This window comes from Astatotilapia calliptera, chromosome 2 (assembly GCF_964374335.1).
Source record: "Astatotilapia calliptera chromosome 2, fAstCal68.1, whole genome shotgun sequence".
Taxonomy (NCBI): Eukaryota; Metazoa; Chordata; class Actinopteri; order Cichliformes; family Cichlidae; genus Astatotilapia; species Astatotilapia calliptera.
In genome coordinates, this window is record NC_137423.1 from 12,068,863 (window position 1) to 12,081,826 (window position 12,964).

At 43.6% G+C, this 12,964-nt stretch overlaps 1 long non-coding RNA gene across 1 annotated transcript; it reads left to right on the forward strand.

Annotated features, from left to right (window-relative positions):
- The first annotated feature begins 11,975 nt into the window (after nt 1–11,975).
- Nucleotides 11,976–12,694, forward strand: LOC145420472 (uncharacterized). The gene is made up of 3 exons (XR_013901793.1): nt 11,976–12,125; nt 12,203–12,416; nt 12,498–12,694. It is a non-coding gene; the product is annotated as an uncharacterized LOC145420472 (long non-coding RNA).
- Nucleotides 12,695–12,964: the final 270 nt, after the last annotated feature.

Below are 12,964 nucleotides of genomic sequence, written 5' to 3' on the forward strand. Positions count from 1 at the left end.
TAGTATATGTGAGGGAGCAAACTCCTCAAGATGGGTGGTGACCACGGTGGCCATTTAGAAGTCGGCCATCTTGGATACAACTTTTGTTTTTTCAATAGGAAGAGGGCCATGTGACACATCAAACTTATTGGTAATGTCACAAGAAAAACAATGGTGTGCTTGGTTTTCAACGTAACTTTATTCTTTACAAATTTTTGCTCTACAAGGGCCTGATATCCACTTACAAGGACATTATACTGCCACTGCTCTATCGACATTTAATGTCCTCATATGTGGATATCAGGCCCCTGTAGAGCAAAATCAGGCAAAAAGATAATTCTTTGTTTTTACATTCATCAGGTCCCAATCAGCCCAAATAGCAAAGAGAAATTAAAAATGCATGCCATGAAAGAGTTCAGGTCTTAGGAGGTTAGATATCAAATCATTATTTATGGCTGGCGATCTATCCAGGGTGTACTCCACCTCCTACTGTAGGTGTAATGTAAAAAAACAATCCAGTATTTGCCTGCCAACACACAGCTAAAACCGTCATGAACAACATGATTGGCTCATTCAGTCATCGATTGGTTCTTTGGAGGCAGGATGTCCACCATCTTTGCTTAGATTTCTCTTCAGGATACATTGAGTGCTATTTCTCTGATTCCTATAATGTCTTTGCCCTATATTTAGGCTTTGTACCTAAACTAATCTCTCTACGACTCTGAACACGCATACAGCTGTGTTAGCTGCTGTTGCCTCAGTGTAATTGGTGTTTTAGAGGAAGTCCTCATAGATTCACAGTTTCCTTGTTTGAGTAGTCCAAATAAAGCCACATTAATCTTCCACTGCAGAGTGTTGACTGATGTGTGAATCACAATGAAGCTTTCTAAGCCGTCCTGTCAGTACAAGTGAAAGTGAGGGAAGTCTTTTATTTCTGCAATACAAAGTGTGTGTGTGTGTGTGTGTGTGTGTGTTAGAGACAGTGCGTAACACCTCGAAATAAAGCTCCCTCTTCTCCATGATGGTGTGAAGATACGCTCTGCTAAGCTCTAGCACTTTGTTTCCAAGAGTTCAGCAAACAGCACCCACATGCAGGGTGACAACACGCACACAAACGCATCAGTTGTAAATTGTGCATGCATGTGTCACACAGAATTATGCAAATGTGTCTGTGTAAACAAACAGGCATGAAGCACATGCACTGACACATGAACACATGACAACATGTGAAAATTCCCTCTCATGCTCATTTTGCTCCGTCTTTACTCTTTTGTCCTCTTCTGGTTATGGTGTGTTCAGGTGATGCTTGTTGACGTGTAAATTCCACTTTAACAGGTCAACAAACTCGAGAGTCGAATTTCACATGAACGTTATTATCTGTGGCTTTTTTAGTCCAACGTTGTAGTAGCGATGCTAATATCAGGGAGAGTGTTAGTTTAGATGAAGTCCTAATTTGTGGTAATTTTTAATATTCTGATGCAACAAACCTGATTCCACCTTGTGGTAATATCACAATAACCCCAGGAGGGTTGCTGCGATATTACTCTCTTCCAGACAGGAAACCTGGAATAATTTTAAGTTGTCAGTGAGTGAAGGAGTAGTGCTTCTTCTCGAGAAATTCTTGAGGAATTTCTTGCTCACATGATCTTAAAATAATGAAGGTCTCACACTCAGTTTTATAAAAGTATGATATAATTAGGAGTTGGTGCGGTTTTCTGGTGTGGTGTCATGGGGTCTGCTTCTGTTTTCAGCACAGGTAGGCGGGGCGGTGTGTCACGGGATGCTGACACACCGGCGGTACATCAGACGTCATTTGATGGAGCGTTATTTAGGAGCAGCAACAGATGTCCGGTGTTGGAGTATTGCCACCTCCCTGAGTGATAACGTGTCTGGTAATTCTCCGCGGTGTGCATTACGGCCAACCTATGTCTTGGATTTTGTTTGCTTACCTGTTGTCCTGTATCCTCAGCCAGATCCATCACCCCAGATCCATCACCCGCTTGCCTGTCAGCTGTTCGTGAAGCCGCAATTCCGGGATCACCACAGAGATCAATCTCAGCTTTTCTCCCACATCCCGGGAATCCTTGCCTGAGCTTGTACAGCCAGTGTGACAAGTGAGCTCTCCAACTCTCCCCATATTTATTGCGTCATAGATCCACCCTGCATGCGCGGGTTACCCCTTTCCCTCCGAATGCGTGTCAGCCCCCTTCCCTGGTTTCCTCTCATCCCGTGTAAATAAGTTTGACACTGTAAATAAAGAGAACTTCCTGCATGTTCTGTGTGTTCTGCCATAGAGTCCGTTCACTCAGCATAACAGAATACTCCGACCATTCTATGGACTCTGCAGAACGCACAGACCAGGTTCCTAGTGACCAGCTCCAGAGACATGAAAGATCTCTGTCAAATTGGACCCGTCAGTTCCGTGAGTCTGAACAGTGGGCCGGTCGGGTTAATGATACTCTGACGGCCATTCAGGAAACACTGGCTCGACTTGTTCCGCCTTCGACTCCCGGTCCTTTGCCCCCTCCACCCGAACCTCCCGCGTCGCGGAGTACATGTTCGACTCGCGACCCCACTCCCCCGGCACTAGTACCATTCACAGGGGAGCTGGCCATTGTGGAGGGGTTTTGATTCAGATGTCTTTGCTTTTTCAGCGTTCTCCCCATGCATTTGCCGACAACGCCTCTAAAATTTCATATTTGATTGGCGCCCATCGTGATCGAGCCTTAAGTTGGGCCGAATCATATTTGCCTCTCCATCCTCTTGAGTCTCTCACATATGTTCAATTTGTCCAAGGTTTTAAGTCCGTTTTTCACCACCATTTGCGTGCAGACGAAGCCGCACGATGGTTGTCGGTGCTCCGACAGGGCCACTCCTCTGTAGCGGAGTTCTCCATCGATTTCCGTGTTAAGGCAGCTGAGACCGGGTGGGGGGACGCCGCGTTGCGCGGGGCGCTTGTCTGTGGGCTAAGCGAACGTTTGAAGGACGAGCTTGCTACCCGCGACGAACCTGAGAGTTTTGAGGAGTTGGTGAAGTTAGCCATTCGCATCGATAACCGCCTGCGTAAGAGCGAGAGGGAGAAGGAGCGGGTAGGCCAGGGTTGCACAACCTCGGGGGAAGGCGCCTTGACGCGCACGGTCACTCAACCTTCATTCCCTCCCGCTCCAGTCAAAGCGTGGTCGCCTCCTGGGAATAATACTGAGGAACCGATGCAGCTGGGTCGCACAAGACTTACCCCCGAGGAGCGTCAGAGGCGTTTTAAGGGGCGGCTGTGCTTATATTGTGGTCAGTTATATCTACTTGCCAGCTTCGGTTAAAAGGTGCCGCCCACCAGTAACTACGGGGGTACTGGTGGGTGGCACCTTTTCTCGGTCTCAGGTTACCCGCATGCAGCTCTCTGCTGTCTTATCTAATAACACCAAGACCTACCCTACTTAAGCTCTTCTAGATTCCGGGGCTGAACAGAATTTAATTGACAGCGATCTGGTACATCTCCTCGGTATTAAAACACGGCTTCTAGAGGTCCCTGTTTCAGTCGTTGCCCTCAATAGTCAGCCCTTGCCTTCGGTCACCCATAATAAGAACCTGTCTTATTAATTCTTTCGGGCAATCATCGCGAATTTCTCAGGTTCTTTGTTTTTGCGCCCCCTGATTCCCCCGTAGTTTTGGGTTATCCTTGGTTCGAGCGCCACAATCCCCATATTAACTGGGCCATCCGTCGCATAGAGAGTTGGAGTAGTCACTGTTTGTCACACTGTCTGCGGTCTGCTTTACCACCTCCTGCGACCTGTGCTCCCGAATCGACACCAGAAGATTTGGATCTGTCGTCTGTGCCGGAGATCTATCATGATCTGAGGTCAGTTTTCAGCAAACGTCATGCTCTGTCTCTGCCTCCTCACCGGCCATATGACTGTTCTATTGACTTGTTGCCTGGAGCTTCGATGCCTACTAGTCGGCTGTATAACCTGTCTGGGCCGGAGAGGGCTGCCATGGAAACCTACGTCACGGAGTCCCTGGAGGCAGGCTTGATCCGGCCATCCTCTTCGCCCGTGGCTGCAGGGTTGTTTTCGTGGGGAAGAAGGACGGCTCTCTCAGACCCTGTGTTAACTATCGTGGACTTAATGCCATCACTGTGAGGAATAAATATCCCCTTCCACTGCTTTCTTCCACCTTTGCTCCGTTACAGGAGGCAGTTGTTTTCACTGAATTGGACCTTCGTAATGCTTATCACTTGGTACGCATACGTCGGGGGGACGAGTGGAAGACGGCGTTCAACACTCCGCTGGGACATTATGAGTATCTGGTGATGCCATTTGGACTGACCAATGCGGCAGCGGTGTTTCAGGCTCTGATCAATGATGTGTTGCGGGATTTTTTGAACAGTTTCGTCTTTGTGTATCTGGACGACATTCTCATTTTTTCCCGTTCACTAGATGACAACGTCCAGCAGGTGCGCTGTGTGTTACAGTGGCTGTTGGAAAATAAACTGTTTGTGAAAGCGGAGAAATGTGTCTTCCATGCGGGGTCGGTGTCCTTTTTGGGTTACGTGCTAGAAAAGGGACAGCTCAGAGCTGACCCCTGTAAGCTCCATGCCATTGTGAGTTGGCCGACCCCTTCCACACGCAAGCAGTTGCAGAGGTTTTTGGGGTTCGCTAATTTTTATTGGCGGTTCATTAAGAATTTCAGTCGGGTTGTGCTCCCCTGCTCGTGTTTTTCAGTGGACGCCGGATGCTGAACGGGCTTTTTCGCGGCTTAAGGAGCTGTTTTGCTCTGCTCCCGTCCTCGCCCACCCTGACGTGTCCAGACAGTTTGTAGACAGACAGCTCCCGTAATACGAAGGCTGATGCGTTGTCGCGCCAATTTTCCTCGGACATTGAGGCTTCGAGCGTGAGCGCCCAGAAGGCGCCTGGTGATGGAGGTTGCGGTCCCAGCGGTGCGGGACCACCTTCGCCACAGTAGACGGATTTGGCGTAAGACCAGGGCTGCGTTGCTTCGGGCTGTGACACGAGCCCTCTGTACGGCGGATCGGAGACGGTCTCCCACTCCTCTATACTCCGTGGAACAGAAGGTGTGGCTGTCATCTGCAACTGTTCCTTTGAAGTGCATGTCTCGGAAGCTGGCGCCCCGTTTTCTAGGCCCTTTCCCTATTCAACGCCTCATTAATCCTGTGTGTGTCAGATTACAACTGCCCGCTTCCATGAAGATTCATCCCACTTTCCATGTTTCCCAGCTGAAACCTGTTTCTCGCAGCCCGTTGTGCCCCCCCCCCGACCACCCGAGTGGTGGATGGCTTTTCTACCATCCAGCAGCTACTGGATGTGCGCCGCTGGGGCTTCCAATTCTTGGTGGACTGGGAGGGGTACAGGCCTGAGGAGCGGTCCTGGATTCCGAGTTCGTTTATTGAGGCAAGGCAAGGCAAGGCAAGTTTATTTGTATAGCACAATTCAACAACAAGGTGATTCAAAGTGCTTTACAGAGACATTAGAAACAAGAACAAATAAAAGCATGATTTAAAATTGATTAAAACAAGCAAACAAACAAACAAACTATTGAGGACCGTGATCTTATTGCTGACTTATACAGGAGGCACCCTGATAAGCCCAGAGGGCGTCCGGGGGCCGCCCGTTGGGGGGGGTACTATTAGGAGTTGGAGTTCGAGTTAGGAGTCTGTGTGTTCTGCCATAGAGTCTGTTCACTCAGCATAACAGATATAGGTCACCGGAGACGGCTGTGTCAGGAAATCATGGGTTACATTTATGACACATTCAAATGTGTAGTTTCAGCATTTGGGTGTTGTTTAACTTGTAAGGAGCTGATTCCAAAATTGGAATCAGACTTGGCTAATTAATTAATTTAATCTGGGGTGAGATGAACTAGGTACTGCAAAGTGTTCTGTTACTATCAACGGAAGAGGTGAGACACAGTCTACTTCAGCTGGTTGTAACTTTTCATTCAAACAGAAGTTTCTTACCAGTTCGACTTGTGTGTGTAATGGATGTACAGGACAGTGGCTTAAATCAAACCTTCTGTTCTGTTGGTGTGACGACTCTAAAACGGATTGTGGATGTAGCTGGTCGCTGTTTTATAACATTTAAGCTGTGGTTAAACTGACTGGGATAAAATCTTTGCATCAAGTTTATCCTAGAGCTTTGGAGGGGAAAATTAGCCACGCTGACTCTTAAAGACTCTTCTAAATTTTACTGAGGTGGCGAAGAAGCTGCTGATGAAGAGGGACTTATTGGGCTTATTGTTAGATAACAAGATGAATAAAGAACACCGTGGAACGTGTAACAATCGACGAGTGCTGTTTCAAAGTATTAAACTAATTTAAATGAAATAACAGAAGAGATAGAAATGGAGAGAAAAGCTCAGTGTCGTCATAGTAAAACCAGTCTATAAATTATAACTTTATGCACATCCACAGGCAGTGTTGGGAAGGTTACTTTTAAAATGTATTCCAGTACAGAATACAGAATACATGCCCCAAAATGTATTTTGTAACGTATTCTGTTAAGTTACTCAATGTGAGTAACATATTCTGAATACTTTGGATTACTTAATAATATATTGTCATGCTTTTTACAACTACATGAATGTTGCTATCACATCCTGCAAATCCTTGTTTGTTTTTCTTTACCAATTAACTGTTAAGCCCAACTTAAGATAATATATGTAATGTAGAGGAGCAAAGACTTGGGTATGTTTGTATAAGCTGTTTTGTCTTCTTAAAGATAATAAAAAAGCACAGTCTTTCCTTAACATTTTTTTTTTTATTTATAAAGCTGACAAGTGGAAGACAAACATAAACTATGCCATTGAAAAGTATTTACTGTTATGGTCACCAACATCACTTAGTTAAAATAAAAAGTAGCCTTGCACAAGGAGAAAAAATATCAGCATTTTCAATGACTGTTTTCTTATTAGGACAAAAAAAGACAATATATAAAATTATACTCAAAAATGAAAAATATATTATTTTGGCATTTACTGTCAATATTATTCTTCCACCAATAATAATTACAAAAGATTTTTCAATACAACTCAGATATTCAAACTCAATGTAACAATGAAAAATTACATTTTAAACCTTACCCCTAGATATAATTTTTAAAACAAGACATATGTTTTAATGCAACTCAGCAACATTACTTTATGGCCATTTAACAAAGTCATGCAACAAAGAACTGTCCAAGGTGTCAGTGCTGAACTGCTTGGTTGAAAACCTTAATTGGCCACAAAAATCAAATAATTGGCGAACAATTGCAGTAAACATATGAGGTGCTGCTTTTTGAATGCATGCCAAAAACAAATACTAAAGACTACAAAATACTGAGGTTGCAAGCCCTATCTGTGAACAATACCAAGATAGTTTCAGCAGACTACCTACATCTGTTTCGCCTAGTCTAAAGTCCAGTAAAGGCGGTTGTAACGCAGCAAGAGCACCTGTTCAAAGTGTTTGTCTGTCATGCGGTTACAGTGTGGGGTGAAAACAAGTCCTCCGTGGCTAAAGAGACGCTCGACAGGAGCACTTGACGGCAGAGTTGTATTGTATTTTAAGAAGAGGGCTCTGATCAATGGATATCTCTTTAACCCTTTAGAACCGGTAGGAGCGGACACGCTCCATTTTGCGTAACTATTTTTAAATCCCGGTAGCACTGCAACCACGTAAGCTAGCGCAATAATTTTTTTTGCATATGAAACCGGAGGAATTGTACTTACATCTTATGCCATCAGCTTGTCCTCGGTCACAGTTTCCCTCCACATATAGCTTTGCAAAAACTGCATAAAAAGCGCTTGTAGCAACAAAAACCATAATATTTCAGAAACAGGCTTTGCCGATCCGATCAGCTGTTTGTAACACTTCCTACGTCCATCAGCGCGAACTATCACATGACCGCATGACCTGCCCGAAACCGGAAGTGACGCCATTTTGCGGAAATGTAGTTTTTTTTACCATCGTGGCCTCATGAGCTTATACTTGTGTTTTTAAAAGTTATGTTTGACTTCATGACTTTCTGTGTCGTTTCTGGGATGCTTAGGACTCATATTGCACAGCTGGAAATAGTTTATTTTGATGCATATGCTGTTATTTTGCAAATTTGCACTATAATATATTTTTTCGTTTTTCCTGTACTATATGAAAATTGGTGTATCTCAAAAATAAAACTATGAAAACACTCAAAATAAATTTCCTTTGGTGGGAAACTAGTTTGTATTTACAGTTTTGAGGGATAAGACTCTTAAATTTCTCTAACTAGAAATATATGTTAAAAAAACAAAAATGATTTTAAATTTTTTTGTAGTTTATTGCACTTTTTTGCAATTTATGTAATTACTATGCACTTAATGCAGACATATTATTAAAATTTGGGCTATAATGGTTGTATTGATGTATAGCAACTTGAAATGCTCCAAAAAATGGCTCCACAGCATGTAAAAATATAATATAAGCTCTGGCGGACTTCTATGGTAGGTCTTAAAGGGTTAATGAGGTCAGTGTCTTATCTGAATCTTGAAGATACCTCTGTACCTCATCCTCCACTGTAGAACAGGTCACCTGTGTACTCTGAAAACTGAAGAAGCTGTCATCATCATCTTCCGGCTCATTTCCCACTGAGGCATATCCAGTGGTGCTGGTGTCATTAGAAGGTTCTGTGTTGAGGAGACGGGCCTCTTGGACCATTGTTCTTCTCATGGATTCTCTCTCATCATCAGCAAGCCACCAGAGTCGAAATTTTGGGATGGTGGATGCTGCCATCCTTGCTTCATGCGAGGCTAATACAGCTGCAAATCGAGTGTCAATTGCTTTGATGATCGCTAAGAGGATGTGAGTTGAAAATTGCACTTGTGTCAACTTTTCAGATAACTTGGCTTTCAGACTGAGAAGGGTGGGAATCACATATCCGAAATAGCAGTTCTTTTCCCCCTGGAACAGGTTGACTGAGTAGGCAAGAGGTTTCAGAATGGCTGCATACTCTTTGAGAAACACTGTCTCTTGAGGATGCAGTTTTGCCACCTTCAGTTGTTCACAGATTTCATTGAGCTGACTTTCAGCTAGATTCATTAGCTTCTCGATTGCATGGTATTCTGAGCTCCACCTAGTCACTGAAGGTACAACACATCTCATTTGGACAATTTCTTCAATTACATCAGAAGCACCTGATGAGCGATGAGCCTTATTCCAGATGGCTGCACATTTTGCCTTTGCACTCCTATATAATTTTCTGGAAACACCCTGCTGTGAAGCAGCTTTATCAAGGTCAGTCGTGGCAATGAGATTTAGTGTGTGCGCAGCACATCGATGGTGTGGTGGCAAAAAGAAGTTCAGCTCCTCGTGTTCTTGCTCCTCCTCAAGTACTGTAGTGACATCATTAAATTGTACATCATCTGTGTCTTCCAGATCATCTTCTGTTTCTGAATCTCCATATTCATTGAAAGCTTTTACAAAATTGCTCCCATTGTCTGTGACTGTAGCACTAACCTTGCCTTGGATTTGGAATTCAGCATGAGCCTGACTTGTTTTGGCGGAAATAACATCATTAGTGTGATGGCCTCTTATCCTCTCACATGCCAGTGCAGCAGACTTGCGATCCAATGTGTCTGACTCGATCCAGTGACATGTAATGCCAATGAAACTTCTGTGATGCGCAGTCCAGATATCTGCTGTTGTGCACACATTTTGAGTATGTAGAAGAATTTCAGTTATTGCTTCCTTCATTTTTGGAAAGGTTTTCTCAATGTGAGTCATCAATGTTTTTCTGCAAACAGGACTCCTGCCCCCACTTAGTCCTTCAACCATCTTACGGAATGAGGCATTCTCAACGGTAGAAAAGGGCTGCACTTCATTGACTATAAAGTCAAATATCAAGGAATTTACTCTCCTTTGGGTGATGGCTGGAGTGCTAAGGATGGCTTGTTTGAGAGGAGGAGGGGCTGTGTCTTTGCCATCATCACCATGATCCGATGTATTTGCTTTGGGTAAACTGTGTATAACCCTGGGATGCATCCTCTGGAAAAAAAAAAAAAAAGAGAGAGACCAACCAAAAGATAAAATATTACTGATGAAGAAATTGTTTTGTATTCGAGATCACTGCAAAAAAGTTGGGCAACTGGACGAATATCTCGACTATCAACAATAAGTTGAGCCTTTCACCGATTGTTTTTACAAGAGGAATTTTGAAAAAAAAAAATTGCCCATGAGTAAGTATAATAATAATGTTGGTTGAAGGTAAGAGAAGCAGTCAATGGAAAATATAATAGTGGTGTTTTAACGGCATGAACAAATGCAGCGATTCATTTACTCAAACTCATAACAGAATGAAAGAAAAGCAGTAGTCTATCTTCAGAAAAAAACAAAACATTTAATTTAAATAAACAAACCACAATGGTGGGGAGGGATACAAAGAAACTAACTTCTTTTTCCACTTTAACTGTGTTCCAGTGTTTATGTCTTAGATACTCGGCCAAAAAACAAATAAGTTAAAAACCAAAATGTCACTTCCAGCAACCATAAAAAATATCAGAGGTAAAGTTAAGTTTTTTGTGCAATTTGGTGCATCTCGAATAAATAAATGAATAATCCAAAAAGTAGCTATGTTAATACAGAAACTCCAACAAGAAAAAAAGAAAAATATCCCCCCAAACTAAACTTTCTATTTATGTTCTAAATGCGCAAATCAGTCCGTGCATTATTACATTGCTCCGCCCATTAACAAGTCACCTGCACGATTATGTTGGTTATCGTTTGACTGACGATTGTTGGTTGGAAAATTTTTTAATCTCGCCCAACCTTAATGTCCACCCTACTGTTAATCATTTTGGGATGGCTTTCACAACTGCACACCATAATTTACAGCTCGTTAATGCTATCTATCAAGTTTACCAGTCTATGAACTAACGTTAGTTAACGCCAACTAACAATGTTAGCTAAAATCACAGCAATATTATATCGAAGGTACTGAAGTGGCACATAGCCTAGGTAGCTACCACAACTAAAATAAGATATTTGCAGTATGTTAACTTTAGTTTTTTAAAATAACTTACTTTCAGATGTTTTGTTAGGTTGGAGGTGGAGTCTTTTGACACAGAGAGCATCTTCTTTGCTGGCAAGCAGAGTTTGCATTGCACTGTGAAATTCCGCCCACCCCTTTCTTCTTTGAATATGACCGCCATGTAATCCATTTATTTCAACAAAGTAACTGTATTCTAAATACCACCTTTTTAAACGGTAACTGTAACGGAATACAGTTACTCATATTTTGTATTTTAAATACGTAACGGCGGTACATGTATTCCGTTACTCCCCAACTCCACAGGTGACTTACAGTTTCAGTAGTGATAATTTAGGTGGGTCTAACTATTTACAATAACTGGAAGAAAAATGTGTGATACAGAGGCTGTGCTCAGCTCTCTTGTCAAATTCAGAGTGTTAGCTGATTTTCAGTTTCATAACTTAGTGGGTAGCATGCTCGAGTTTGTACATCAGTGATGTTGATGATGAATGGATATTTTTAGGTGATCTGTTTCTCAGGTTTTGTTTCTTTAATTTTCAGTCAGCCACCATACATGAACTATTGATATCCTACACATACACACTTTGCTACAGTTTTGGTTGATGGGAAACTGAACCCTTTTGTTTGTGGACTCAGGCAAGGCCAAGTTAGTAACACTATATTTTATAGCTAGTTTCGCTGGTGATGCTTTTCTTCTTTTTAATTGTTAAAATGATGTCAAAACTTCAAAAAACGAGTTGCAGTCAGTAACCTCAGAGTGGTTATGTTCATGTCTTTTATAAAGAGGGAGGCAGTTCTGAGTAAAGCTAACACGAGCACTGATGACCAGCCAGTGTTGGTCTCTGTTTGCACAGAGTTTCTCGCTGTATTGATGACCCAGAGCCTCTCCGATTCTGGATAAGAATGCAGCAGTTTCTAAACTTGCTATATTTTGTAATCCTAAATTGCACACAGTTGGAGTACTGATGAGCTGGGATTTGTCATGGTCCGGGTGAGCACGGGGTTTTTCCACTCCGCTGGGTTCTACCTTCAGGCAGAGACTCCAATCAGCTTCCACACCTGGTTCCAATCAAGTCACCTGCATATAAGACCAGCATTCACAACAGACCTCTGCCAGATCTTCTGCTAACCCATGTCAGTGCTAGGCTGCGAACCCCTTGTGAGAACCCTCAACTACTGCTTTTCCCTCACCGTGTTTTTCTTTGTCATAGGACCCACCTGGCAGTCACGTTTCCCGAACTACTCTCATCTCCGCCTGGACGCTGGTTCTGTCATCTGGTTTCTTCCTCTCCACCATCGGACTACACCTGCCTGCCTCCCTGCCAAGTCCCTCACTCCACGCATATTCTGGATCCTCTCTGGACACTCCTCACCCGGAACCCCCTGGACACCCCTTCCTCGCATGACACTTTAAACCTGCAACGCGTAAGCCCTAACCTCCATAGCCTAATCCTGCAGCTGTGATTCACTGGACTGCCACTGACTATTTGTCTCTTCTCATTATAGTGACTGCGTACCTCCATCCAAGCCGCTGCCCCCTTTTTCCATCCGTGAAATCCAGCACCTAGCCATAGCACTCAGTTTCATGTTCACAGTTTGGCCTCACAGTTCACAGTTCATAGCATTTCATAATTCATAGCATTCATAGTCTCCTGTTGTGTAATTTCACTAGACACTTGTAAATAAAGCACTGTGTTCACGCCCGTTTGCCTCCCTCTGTGTCTGCATTTGAGTCCACACCCACAGCCGGGCCCTCTCGGCCGTAACAGTAAGATCTGGCCACAATATGGACTCAGCAGACGCAGAGCGGACAGCCATTCAGAAACAAGGTGCAATCCTAGGTCACCACGAGCAATCCATTCAATATCTCCTGGCTTCACAGAAAGACCTTGGTGAGGGACAGGCTAAGATCTTTGCTGCCCTAGAGACTCTACAAGCTAACCTCGCTTCCGTGCCGCGTCCTGCCCCCGAAC